The sequence below is a fragment of the Zootoca vivipara genome, chromosome 17 (assembly GCF_963506605.1).
Source record: "Zootoca vivipara chromosome 17, rZooViv1.1, whole genome shotgun sequence".
NCBI lineage: Eukaryota > Metazoa > Chordata > Lepidosauria > Squamata > Lacertidae > Zootoca > Zootoca vivipara.
In genome coordinates this window covers 23453725-23466470 of record NC_083292.1, presented here as the reverse complement: position 1 = coordinate 23466470, position 12746 = coordinate 23453725, and the positions used below count along the sequence as shown (strand labels likewise).

Genomic DNA, 12746 nt, shown 5'->3' with positions numbered 1-12746 from the left:
GCTGAGGCCAGAAACCGCCGCCTGGGAGTCCAGAGGAAAGATTTAAGCTGTGATGAAAATGCAGCCTTTGCACGAAGGCCTGGTGTGACAATGCAGCCACGGTGCCCAAGCATTTACAAAAACATTTGCTATATTCCCATGTTGCATGTAGACAGAACCCTGCCCTGTTGCAGAGAACATTTACTGAATTCATCACAATACAGTGGTACCTCTACTTACGAATTTAATGCGTTCCGAACGCACATTCGTAAGTCGAAAAAAATTGTAAGTCGAATCCCATAGGAATGCATCGGGAGAAAAAATTCGTAAGTAGAAGCAACCCTATGTAAAAATTCATAAGTAGAAAAAATCCTATCTAAACCGCATCCAAGATGGCGGACGGAGCTCCATTCGTAAGTAGAAACATTCATAAGTAGAGTTATTTGTAAGTAGAGGTAACACTGTACTAGAATTTGGGGACATCCCATGGAGATAACAGCGAAAGATTCAGAACAGACAGAGGTTCAACTACAGCAGTGCTCCCCAACCTTTTTATCGCCGCGGACCAGTCCACATTTGATAATTTTACCGCGGCTTGCTGAGGGGGGGGACGTTGATTGTTTATATTTTATTTAGATTGTTTTGATCTAATAATTTTAATTTAATTGTATTTAAATGTTCCTTGAGCGACCCGGTACCAATTGATCCACAGACCGGTACCGGTCCATGGCCCGGGGGTTGAGGACCACTGAACTACAGCATTCCCTCCCCTAAGACGCAGTAATGGTCAAAACCATCCGGCAAAAACAGGATGCTGGGACCAATGGGCCTTTGGCCCGGTCTAGCAGGGCTTTCATATGCTCTCATTTAGGGTTCCTGGAGTCCTGTTATCAATAGCTAGGCTAAATCCTGGAGTATGAATAACATATTGGGAACTGTATTGATGAAGGGCGGTTTAAAAATGTTTTTTTTATTTTAAAAAAATGAATAAATAAGAAAGCTACCTCTGAGCATGTGCAGAATTCCTTTACTCCACCCACCTCCCTCAACCCCAAGCAGTCCCCTGCCTCAGCACACATTTTGGAGTTCAGGGGCAGCCTGCTTCTGACAACATGCTTAGGCAGGATTTTCAGTTTAAGGATTAAGTCCACGATCCATTACCTAAACACATATACACAAATCTGATTTCGTCCTTCCCACTTCACTTGTTCCAGCTAATTCCCAAAGTAGTTTAAAAATATATATATATATGCTTTTTTTTAAAAGCGCACCAACACATTTTTAGCATGTTCACCTTGAGATTTTATCACTAAGGGCTTTTAAAAAGGAGGCGAGGACTTCCCTTTTCCAAACTGTTCCCACCCTCTAGACTTCGCCTCTGCAAACTTCCGACTGCAGGTCCAGTTGGGCTACTTGCTCCCCACCTGATGTGACCCACCCCACTAAAAAAAAAAAACTTTGAGGGCAAGGCAAGAGAGAAAGCTAGCCAACAGTCAAAGCACCCAATTTGCATTTTACACTGAGGATCTGGGGAGGAAAATTCAGAGTGGGAGAAGCAGAGACAGGAAATCAGCAAATGTGTTCAAAACCAAAAGTTTAAATGTCAATTTCTTTGCTTATGTTACCTGATCAACAATTAGTTGGTCTTTAAGGTGCTACTGAAGGAATTTTTTGATCAACAATTACTCTTTCTGAAATTTGCACAAGGCAATTGGCTTGTGATGCCTTCCCTGGATTTCGGGTTTAGCTGCCTTGTTGGGGGGTCATGGGGGGGTTGAAGGAAAACATGAATGTAACCTTCCACACCTTTGGCAATAAGAAATGAGATTTCCCGCCAGCCACTATTGCGCTCTGGACCTCAGAAGCATCCCAACACCAAACCTAGGAGCATCAGAATGGCTAATCTGCAGATTACGTGGGCCAATTGACTAGTTTATTCTTAGCTTTGGACTGCCAAAGGGAGCTTATACTCTTAAGGACTCCAGCTACGGACCTGTACGCTGCCTGTGTTTTTTCAACAACAATAAAAAGGACTCCTCCCCACCCCTACCCCAACAACAATGAGGACTAGAATCCTTTTGTTTGTTAAAACAAATAATAAAAAAATAGGGATTTTGATTTCATAGGCAACCAGATTCTATATAGAATGGAAAACCTGTACTTAACTTAGGACTCACAATGCACACCTGGCTTTTAAAATGTGGGGGGTTCCTCTCACAGCAACACCTGCCCCCCCCCAAAGTAGGCTTTTTAAGGTTTTTTTTCTGGGGGCAGGACCTTGAGTGCCAGCCCAAAGCTTCTTTTTCAAGGCCTACAACACAGCAGGGGGGAGAGTCTCCTGAACATGTGCAGAGTGTCCACCATCAACACTTAGTGAGCACTTTAGGGGGAGCAAAGTTACCAGGCCAAAGAGTACGGCTTTCAAAGGAAGGCTTTAAGTTCCAGCACTCCTTTTTGCAGAAACTGTGCATTAATTGAAGCCTCATTTGATATTTTGCATAAAAGCAACAAGCAGCACATATGTCGCCACCCCAGCAGAGCGGGATTTATTAGCTATGTCCAAACAAATACGGGGATTTCTGCCAATATTCTTCATTGCTGCGCCCCCCCCAATCACCCTGAAAAACCCTTCTCCTTGCACTGCTAATACCATGAAGACTTAATCCAGACACTGATTGGATTGAGAGCCAACAGCAGAAGGGGCCTAAACAGGCACATGAGCCAAGAAAGCAGGACATGTTCGCACCGCAAGTGTGAACTCTGCAATCATTTGCACTCCCCACTCCAGCAACCTCCAAAACCAAAACCAATTTGATTGGTGCTGCTGGCGCCTATAAAATGAAATCCTTCCCCACAACGTCATATATACAACGTTTAATGCAAAAGGGAACACCAAATCGAAGTGTAAACCCTTTTCAGGAGTGTCCAGCTCTCCACTGCCAAAAATTTCCTGAATATCACCCCCCACCACCCAAAAGAAGGGAAATAGCACTCAACCTCAGAACACCTGGAAAGGCAAAAGATTCAAAACCTCACTTGAGGTAAGGGGAAATGGTTATCAGCCCATTTTCTGCCACAAATCGAGGCCTGAAGGAATACTAAGATGGGCTCGTCATGGCACATGTCAGCCCATATACCCAAGGAAGACATGGCGCAAATGTCTGAACGATTGTGGCAGTTCAAAAAAGACTTCAGGGAAGAATGGCTGGCTATAGATACGAGGTTTGTTCATTAAAGATTTCCCCATGGACTGAGAGAAACAAAACAGTTTTTAGTCCATCTCTACATAGCTACCAGCAAGAGCCACACACTTCTCCCATCACTTTATGCAGCTGTGGAGACCTCGTCTGCAGAAGTCAGCAGGTTGCCTCAGAAGCCACAACTTGACCTCAGAAATCAGCATTTCATCCTCTGGAAAAAGCTTGCCCTTCAAAAATAACTTCATGGTTGGAAAGAGGTGGGAGTCCGATGGTGCGAGGTCGGGAGAATAAGGAGGGTGAGGAAGGATTTCATAGTCACAGGACCGTGCTTCCATTGGAGCAACATGTGAGTTGTGAATCAAGGCATTATCCTGCAGGAGGCAGACACCTTTGGTCAGCATAATAATAATAATAATAATAATAATAATAATAATAATAATATATTGTTTATACCCCGCTCGTCTGGCTGGGTTTCCCCAGCCACTGTGGGCGGCTTCCAACCGAATATTAAAATACAATAATCTATTAAACATTAAAAGCTTCCCTAAACAGGGCTGCCTTCAGATGTCTTCTAAAAGTCTGGTAGTTGTTTTTCTCTTTGACATCTGGCGGGAGGGCTTTCCACAGGGTGGGTGCCACTACTGAGAAGGCCCTCTTCCTGGTTCCCTGTAACTTGGCTTCTCGTAAGGAGGGAACCGCCAGAAGGCCCTCGGCGCTGGACCTCAATGTCCGGGCAGAATGATGGGGGTGGAGGCGCTCCTTCAGGTATACTCCTCTCAATTTTGATGGCCTTCCGCAATTTCTACAGCAGTGAAGCGTAGTATGTCCCAGTAATTGTGGTACCCTTTGCCAGGAAATCCATCACCACTACTCCACGCTGGTCCCAAAAGACCGTGAGCATGACCTTGCCCGCTGGCGGTTGGACACGTGCCTACTTTGAAGGTGGTGAGGCACGAGTGCTTCCATTGTTTGGACTGGGATAGACCCATGTTTCGTCCTGAGTAATTAGTCTGGCGAAGAAGTCATCATGGTTTTCGTGACCCATGGCCAAAAGAGCCCGTGAGTATGTGACTCGTTCCTGCTTCTGGAAAGGTGTCAGCAGCTGGGGTACCCACCGTGCGAACACCTTTCCCATGTGCAAATGGTCATGGATGATTTTTTTTTTAAGAGCCCACACTGATCTTGACTTCTACAGCTAGTTGGCGAATGGTTATGTGGCGATCCTCCAAAATGGCGGCCTCCACTTGCCAGATGGTGTCTTCATCAATGATGGACTGTGGTCGCCCAGGAATGGGAGCTGTTCCACCACACTTGTCCGACCACACTTGAACTGACAATGCCAGTGCTTCACTACGTCATATGATGGGGCATCTTCCCCATAAGTCCCTTTCTTTGAACGTCTCCCGTGGCGTGCGCCCTTTCAAGTACAGGAACCTGATGACCGCTCGGCTTCAACTGGTTCCATTATCAGACATTACTCCACATTAGCACCAGTAACAGAGAAACTGTTAGGAGTTCAGTGCTACAAGTTACCACATTACCTATGGAGAGATGGGTCATTATACAGTGGTACCTCGACTTCCAATGGCATTTTTCGACTTACAATTTTTTCAATTTACGAAGGTTCCTTCGGAACAGATTAAATTTGTAAGTCGAGGCACCACTGTACATGTGCAATTTCATTCTCCTACAATAACAGGAAGTGGGTCAGGGGAAATCTTTAATGAACAACCCTCGTAACCTCCTGAAGGTCAAGATCAGGCATCCCCAAACTGCGGCCCTGCAGATGTTTTGGCCTACTACTCCCATGATCCCTAGCTAAGAGGACCAGTGGTTGGGGAAGATGGGAATTGTAGTCCAAAACATCTGGAGGGCCGAAGTTTGGGGGTGCCTGGTCAAGATCATGGACCTTTCCTAAAAGATCGGTTGGGGGCGGGGGCGGATATTTAAACTGCAAATTGACCCTTAATCTTGTCCTAAAGCAAAAAGTGCCATTGCAGGACTGGAAAAAAGCAAGCCCAGAAATCCAAAACCAGGCAATGGACAAATAGGAGAATTGCAGCTGGTGAAATAATCTGAGGGCGAGAGGGTTGCCCAAATCTGCAGGAAGCCAGGGCCGCTCCTCCTCATTTTTATATCCTGGGCTAATGAGACTTTCACTGAGCTTCAGCAGGAAAGCAAGGATATTGATCACATTCCTCAGGCAAAGGCAATTATAATTCCATTTCCATTCAAAGAAAATTTAACACGGTTCTTCACCTTACATGGGAAAACCAAATGAAAAATAAAAAAAGTCTATTTCAGGACTTGAGTAATGAAACCCTACAAAAAAGGCTCGAGTTCAATATATATACTGAAAAACTATGAAACGTGGATATTCAATACCATTTGTTTTTCCTTTCTAAACCGGCAGTAATCAAAGAAGGAACCATACAACTGCTACTACTCATGATGAGGGAGCTAGAAAAACTCTTACAGTCCTGAATCTGGGCCAGGATGAAGTGGCAGAACTGGAAATAATGACCAGAATGATCCGGAGAAAGCACAGAACCATCTCTACAGCTGGCAGAGGAAACCAAAGAAAATCAAGAAAGAAAAACGGAGAAACAGCAAAAAAAAAAAAATGGCAACCTGAGGAAGCCATTCTGTCTGAACCCCAAGCTGAAAGGAAGCATTTTTATGTTTTCCTCTGACCTGGAGAGATAAACTACTTTCTCTCGGTCAATAAGATGTACAGTAATGCAAAAATCATTAAATTCTGTTGAAATAATGGTAAAGCGTCCCTGTAAGTTGACAAGGGACAGAAGAATTGTGGGTACTTCTGTTCTATCGTTGCTGCCGCCGTTGGCCTTACGTTCTTCATTGTTGTAGCGTGCATGCAGCAGAACCTTGCTAAATTTTGGTCAAAAGTACATCTGTGTCATACTTGCTTTTATGGGGGTCTTGTCAACCTAAGAAGGCAGCCCATCCAGGAGAAGGAAAACTCTGATCCAACCTCCACTGCCTTGTGAGAAAAGCTTCGGGAGTAAACCCTGAGGAAAAATCCATACCCTCATCCAGTAACGGTGCATTGCAATTGCTACAAAAGGCAGGAAAAATTATTTAGGGGCCCCACAAGACTCCTGGTCCCATCACCTCCTGGCAAATAGAAGGGGAAGAAATGGAGGCAGTGAGAGATTTTACTTTCTTGGGTTCCATGATCACTGCAGATGGTGACAGCAGTCACGAAATTAAAAGATGCCTGCTTCTTGGGAGGAAAGCAATGACAAACCCGGACAGCCTCAGACACCAAACCCAAATTCTGTATTTCCACAGCCTCTCCCTACGGTAACTGACAGAACAATTGCCTCCATTCTAAAAGAAAACAAACACCTACCGTACCTGGCCTCTAAGGTCAAAGCTTTGCCTTATATCTAACCCCACAATAATCCCCTGCCCACGTGGCCCTGGGGGGGGGGGGTGAGGGAAAGAGGTTTTTTTAAACACCTTTGTAGGCCAAAGTGGCTTCTTCTCTTTGATCCTCCTGAAAACGCAGCAGCAACTTGGAGCAGCCCCACCACGTTGTGAAGAGGGCATTTCTTGGCAAAACAAAAACCAACAAATTACTACATACGTATGGGGAACACACAGGTACCGTAGAATCAGGAATCACTCCAGAGGCACAGGCCGAGCATAATAAGGATGAAGAGATCCCCCGCCATTGGGAGCATTGGGAGATCCTCCTGCCATTGGGAGCATGGAGCCACTAACTAAGCGGTTCTCCACCAAGCCTCGACGTCAGCCAGGCCTCCGTGCCCTCCATACACACAAAAAAACCACTCTTTCGAACGCCATGCCTTGGGGTGGGGGCCGGGTGGGTGGGTGCAATCTGCCACGTGATAGAAGCTGCTAGTTCTCTGAGCATGTGCAAAGGGCCCCCACCACTGACTTTCAACTGCAGCGCATTAGGTGGCGCGGTTATATGCTGGGGATGGGAGGCCTCCAGCAGCAGAAGCCTCCATTCCCAGGGAGATCCCTTTTTTCGTTTGAAACGGCGAATCAGAGCCCAGGAGCTGCTCCATGCTGCTGCTGCTGCAGGGCGCGGAAGAGACCACGCTATGAGAGGAGCGGTCTCGCTGCCCGCTTCCCTTTCTCTGTCTAAAACAGGGGCCATCTGGCCAGGCGAGCGGGGGATGGGGCTGAGCCAGGCCGGCTGTCCGTCCATCCCGGAGCGCACACGCCCTCCGCCCCAGGGTTTGGACGGCGGCGCCCGCGCGCTGCGCTACCGGTACCTCCAGCATCGCTTTCCCTCCCCGGACTCAGTGGCTCCAAAGCGGCCGCCGGCCTCGCCACAGGTCTCCGAGGAGAGCGGCCGCGCGCCCCAGGCGGGCCTTAGGCTCGCCAAGCGCGGCGCTTCTCGCCAGCCAGGTGCCGCACTGGAGAGATGCGCCCCCGGATCGCGCCTCCTTGCCGCCAGGGCCCCGGTTGGTTGCCCGGCAGGATCCCACTGCCCTTGTTGCGGAGACAATAAACAGCCCCTCCTCCTCCTCCTCGCGATCGCGGCTCACCGACCTCCTCCACCTCCTCCGGCAGGCGCCCGGCGTCTCCGTCGGCTCAAGGCGCGTCCGGTGCGCGCATCGCCGTCTCCCGTCCGCTTCTCCAGCGTCAGCATCACAGGTGGCGCCGGGGCGAACCCAGGCGGGCGAGCAGTGTGCAGCCTCTTCCTCCTCGCTGCCACCGCCGCCTCTACCCGTCGATGGAGGAGCAGCAGCAGCAGCGGCCCCGGCTGCGGAATCGGCTGCCCAGCCCCGGCTTGGCTTGCCGAAAAGCCCCCGCCTTCAGCCACGATGCTGGATCAGTCATTGGGCGCCTTCCCCGCCATTCACGCGCAGCCGCTGGGGGAGCCCGATGCGCACGAGGTCCCTGCTGTCGGGGGTGGGTGGTGAGGAAGGGGACGCAAGGCTTCCAGGGAGCGAGGCCGGCTCTGAGCTCAGCCAGGGAAGGGGTGGGTCTTGTCCCAAAGGAAGACCCATTTTCCTTGTCGGGGCAGCCCTGAAGTCGCGCAACACCGACCAGGGCCTTCTCAAGGCGTGCGCTTTGCGCCTAACTGTGAGGGTCGTCTAGGGGGGATGGAGATGTGGAAGATTCTGCGCATGTAACATCGGAGATGCTAAAGTATGGTCAAAAGAGAGGTCTCCCCACCCTTGGGTAGGGGGCTGCAATGCGAATTCTGCTTTGCTTCCAGTGTTGGAGGCAGGATTGCTTCATAGAATCATAGAATTGTAGAGTTGGAAGGGACCCCAAGGTTCATCTAGTCCAGTGATGGCCAAACCTGGCCCTCCAGCTGTTTTGGGACTACAATTCCCATCATCTCTGACCACTGGTCCCGTTAGCTAGGTATGATGGGAGTTGTAGTCCCAAAGCAACTGGAGGGCCAAGTGTGGCCATCACTGATCTAGTCCAACCCCCTGAAAGGCAGGAATCTCAGCTAAAGCATCCATGACAGGTGGCCATCCAGCCTCTGCTTAGAAACCTCCAAGGAGAGACCACCACCTTCTACGGGAGACTGTTCCACTGTCAAACAGCTCTTAATGTAAGAAAGTTCATTCTGATTTTTAGTTTGAATCTCCTTTCTTGTAACGAAGCCATTGGTTCGAGTCTGACCCTCCAGAACAAGAGAAAGCAAGCGCTCTCCATCTTACATGGGACAACCCTTCAGATACTTCAAGATGGCTATCATATCTCCTCTCACTCTCTTTTCCAGGCTAAACATACCCACCACCTTCAACCATTCCTCAAAAGGCTTGGCTTCTGAAGACTAATTGTTGGAAATCACATTCCTATTTATAGGGAATGTGGCAGGTTCCCCATCCCTGCTGTGGAGCCACTGCCAATCACCCCGAGTAGACAATACTGAGCTAGATTTGCCAGTGACCTGACTCTGTGGACCTTGCGGTCTGATATTTCAACAGTGCCCTGTGTGGCACTAAAATTTGCCCCCCCCCTGTGCTCTTTTCCACAAAATAGTTGTAGTGTCTATGGTGGCTCCCAAGGTTCCGCACTTAGTGCGATCAAACCAGTCTTGCTCCCCTAAATCTGCTTCTGACATTGACCAGCTTTTTATGCTCTTACGAAGGGAAACCAAAGTGTATTAAGACCCAAAGGAAGTAGTCTTTCTATTTCAGCCCCTAACTCAGGCATCCCCAAACTGCGGCCCTCCAGATGTTTTGGCCTACAACTCCCATGATCCCTAGCTAACAGGACCAGTGGTCGGGGAAGATGGGAATTGTAGTGCAAAACATCTGGAGGGCCGCAGTTTGGGGATGCCTACCCTAACTGTTCTGCAGAACATCACACTTGACTCTTGTTTTTGCAAACATGTCAGACTTTTAAAGCATGTAGTTCCCCCCCAAAAAAAATATATCATGGGAATTGTAGTTTACCCCAGGGCTACAATTCCCATACCCTGAACAGACTACAGTTCCCAGGATTCTTTGGGGGGGGGAAGTCATGTGCTTTAGATGGATGATATGTACGCAGCCGCAAGTGCACATTTATGTTCTCAATGCTTATAAGTTAAATCTTGATCCTGCAACCCACCACCTCTCTTTGCCTATACCCCACAACATCCAGAGTGCCAGGGCAACATCCTGTCCTTGCTCTAGATAGCTGGCTCCACATCAAACCACATTAGATATGCTGACCCTACATCAAACCATGATGGATGTGCAAGTATGGAAGGTTTTACTTCCTCGACAGCAGCAAACAAAATCTTTAAAAAGGTGGCACTTTTCAGCCACACTTCCGTTTGCCCTGCCACTTTGTCTGTGAAAACCTGCAGTTTAGTGCTGAATAAAAACAAACAGCAACTGGGTTTTCCGTGAATTGACGTTTGTGCCGATTTAGCACTAAAGAGCAGTTTTTCCAAGGGAAAGCAGTGGAGCAGAAGCAAAACCACTTGGACTTGTCTAGGCATGGGACAAGTGGAAGTGTTGGCAAGCTCTCTGTGTAATTCCCTGGAATAAATAGAAAGGCAGCAGTTTACAGAAAGCAACCCATAACGGATCTTTGGAACTCCTGTCCAGTGATGCCGAGAAGGCAGCTAGCAGAAACAACTTTACAAAGAATTAAAGTGGAATTTACGTTTATGTACATTTCAGTCACCCTCCGCTGCCGGAACGCTCTCCACTGCTGTGATAAAATCCACAGAAGCTTTCACCATTATAAATGGTTCTTAAGGTGTTACAGGACTCTGCTGGTTTTGGCATTAATCTTTCTCTTCATCTGCAACACTCACACTTGGGACAAAAGGAGGAGAAAAGCACAAGCTTGCTTTTTAGTGCGAGGTGTGAAAAAACTATGTTTGCTGAATTGATGGATGAGTAATGGTGCAATATCCATGTTCCTAGACACAGGATTACTGACTTCTAGACACTGGGGACTAACGGCAAGAGATGACCATTGCCTTAAGTTGGTGTCTTGTTAATGAGCATCCCTGGAGCTAGCTGCTCAGGAAGACAAGACGCTGAGCCGGGTGGAGGGTGGGGCTGACCCATTCATTTTACCCAGCGGGAGGATTAAACTTCCTTTCTTGGTTTTGTTGGGAATCCATCTTTCAAGGTTTCATGATGTGTTAAGATTCTAACTTAACATGTTACTTTAAATGCATGTTTTAATCCCATGCTTCTTTGTTGTTACCGATCCGTATTGGGACAAGTTTAATCCTCCCCTTAAAGCTGCCCTTTGCTTCAGAAATGGTTGGACTAGAACTAGATAGAAGATTATCAGTTTTTGTCCCTTTCCTATATTGCAATTTTGTACCATGTCTTTGTTTTATTTATGGCTGGGCAAATTTACTACTTCAAAAAGCCAATAGCAAACCCTGACTAATAAAATGAAGTACTCAAAGTGTATTATTCCACAAAGAAGCAAATTCAGCAAAAATCTGATAAAGATGTATTTCAACATAAACAATCCTATAGAGCAAGTTGGGTCCTGCTCCCCATCGGACATCTTTGCTAGGCTGTCACCCTGTGAAAAAAGTGTGGATCTTTACTGAAAAATGTTGTGCCAGTTAAAAACCTTCCATACCCATATAACTGAGAGTTAATTCAAAAGCATCAATCTCTACCTGCTCAACTAGCCTAAGCAACACCCACAGCCCATGTCAAGAGATTCCAAAGAATGTTTGGCATTCATTTTACCTTTGATTCTTCTTGCCGCCTTGGCAACTTCTAAGCTTTTCTCCCCAAGCAGCAAGTCTAATATACTCATTTTGTTATTTCAGGCTTAATGAAGAAAGACCCTAAAAGCACAAGACTTGGAAAAGAGAGCATCAGCAATCATTGTGGCAAGAATTGTCCTGCTATTGCAGGGAGTTCACACAAAACTTCTGTGATGGGTGTGCAAATCTTCACAATGCTATGTCTAGTATCAGAGAAAGCAGAATATAAGCAGCTGTCAAGAAACAGTTTGCTAGTTGGGCTTTTCTGTTATTACATCAACTTCTTGTGGGCAGAATTTCTTGCCCTACGCTCATCAACAGGGACAGCCCACCAAGGAGACAAGGTGAGATGATCACCTCAAGCAGCAGGATTCACAGGGGCAGCAGATCCCGATGTAGATCTTTATCGTTTCCTTGTTCCTGATCTTAATTTACCCCTTCTTCCCAGCAAGGGGGGGGCATCATTTGGTGGCATGCTTGGGCCAACACTCCTCACCACCATCACTTACCAGTTGGCACAGGTACACTGTGGCATTTTGATATTTCTTTCCTTTTCACATTGTAGTGCAGGCATACCCAAACTTCAGCCCTGCAGATGTTTTGGACTACAATTCCCATCATTCCTGACCACTGGTCCTGTTAGCTAGGGATCATGGGAGTTGTATGCGAAAACATCTGGAGGGACGCAGTTTGGGGATGCATGTTGTAGTGAATAGTTTAAGTTCACCATTGTTCAAAAGCACCAGCAATCCAGTAGTTGCAGAAAACTATGCACAATTATCCAAGTATGTTTTACTGGCACAAGCAGGGATGCACAAAGACGCTTGTGTCCTAGCATACAGATATTCCAAGGAAAAACCTCTTTTATATAGAATCATAGAATCATAGAGTTGGAAGAGACCACAAGGGCCATCCAGTCCAACCCCCTGCCAAGCAGGAAACACCATCAAAGCATTCCTGACAGATGGCTGTCAAGCCTCTGCTTAAAGACCTCCAAAGAAGGAGACTCCACCACACTCCTTGGCAGCAAATTCCACTGCCGAACAGCTCTTACTGTCAGGAAGTTCTTCCTAATGTTTAGGTGGAATCTTCTTTCTTGTAGTTTGAATCCATTGCTCCGTGTCCACTTCTCTGGAGCAGCAGAAAACAACCTTTCTCCCTCCTCTATATGACATCCTTTTATATATTTGAACATGGTTATCATATCACCCCTTAACCTTCTCTTCTCCAGGCTAAACATACCCAGCTCCCTAAGCCGTTCCTCATGAGGCATCGTTTCCAGGCCTTTGACCATTTTGGTTGCCCTCTTCTGGACACGTTCCAGCTTATCAGTATCCTTCTTGAACTGTGGTGCCCAGAACTGG

The 12746-nt window shown here is 47.3% G+C and overlaps 1 protein-coding gene across 1 annotated transcript in view; it reads right to left on the bottom strand.

Moving 5' to 3' along the window:
- Window positions 1-7863, bottom strand: part of SPTBN2 (spectrin beta, non-erythrocytic 2) — an 80175-nt gene extending 72312 nt beyond the window's left edge. The window contains exon 1 of the mRNA XM_035099449.2: window positions 7731-7863. The gene's annotated coding sequence lies outside the window, so the exon portion shown is untranslated. The remainder of the gene's footprint in view (window positions 1-7730) is intronic.
- Between the last annotated feature and the right edge of the window lie 4883 nt (window positions 7864-12746).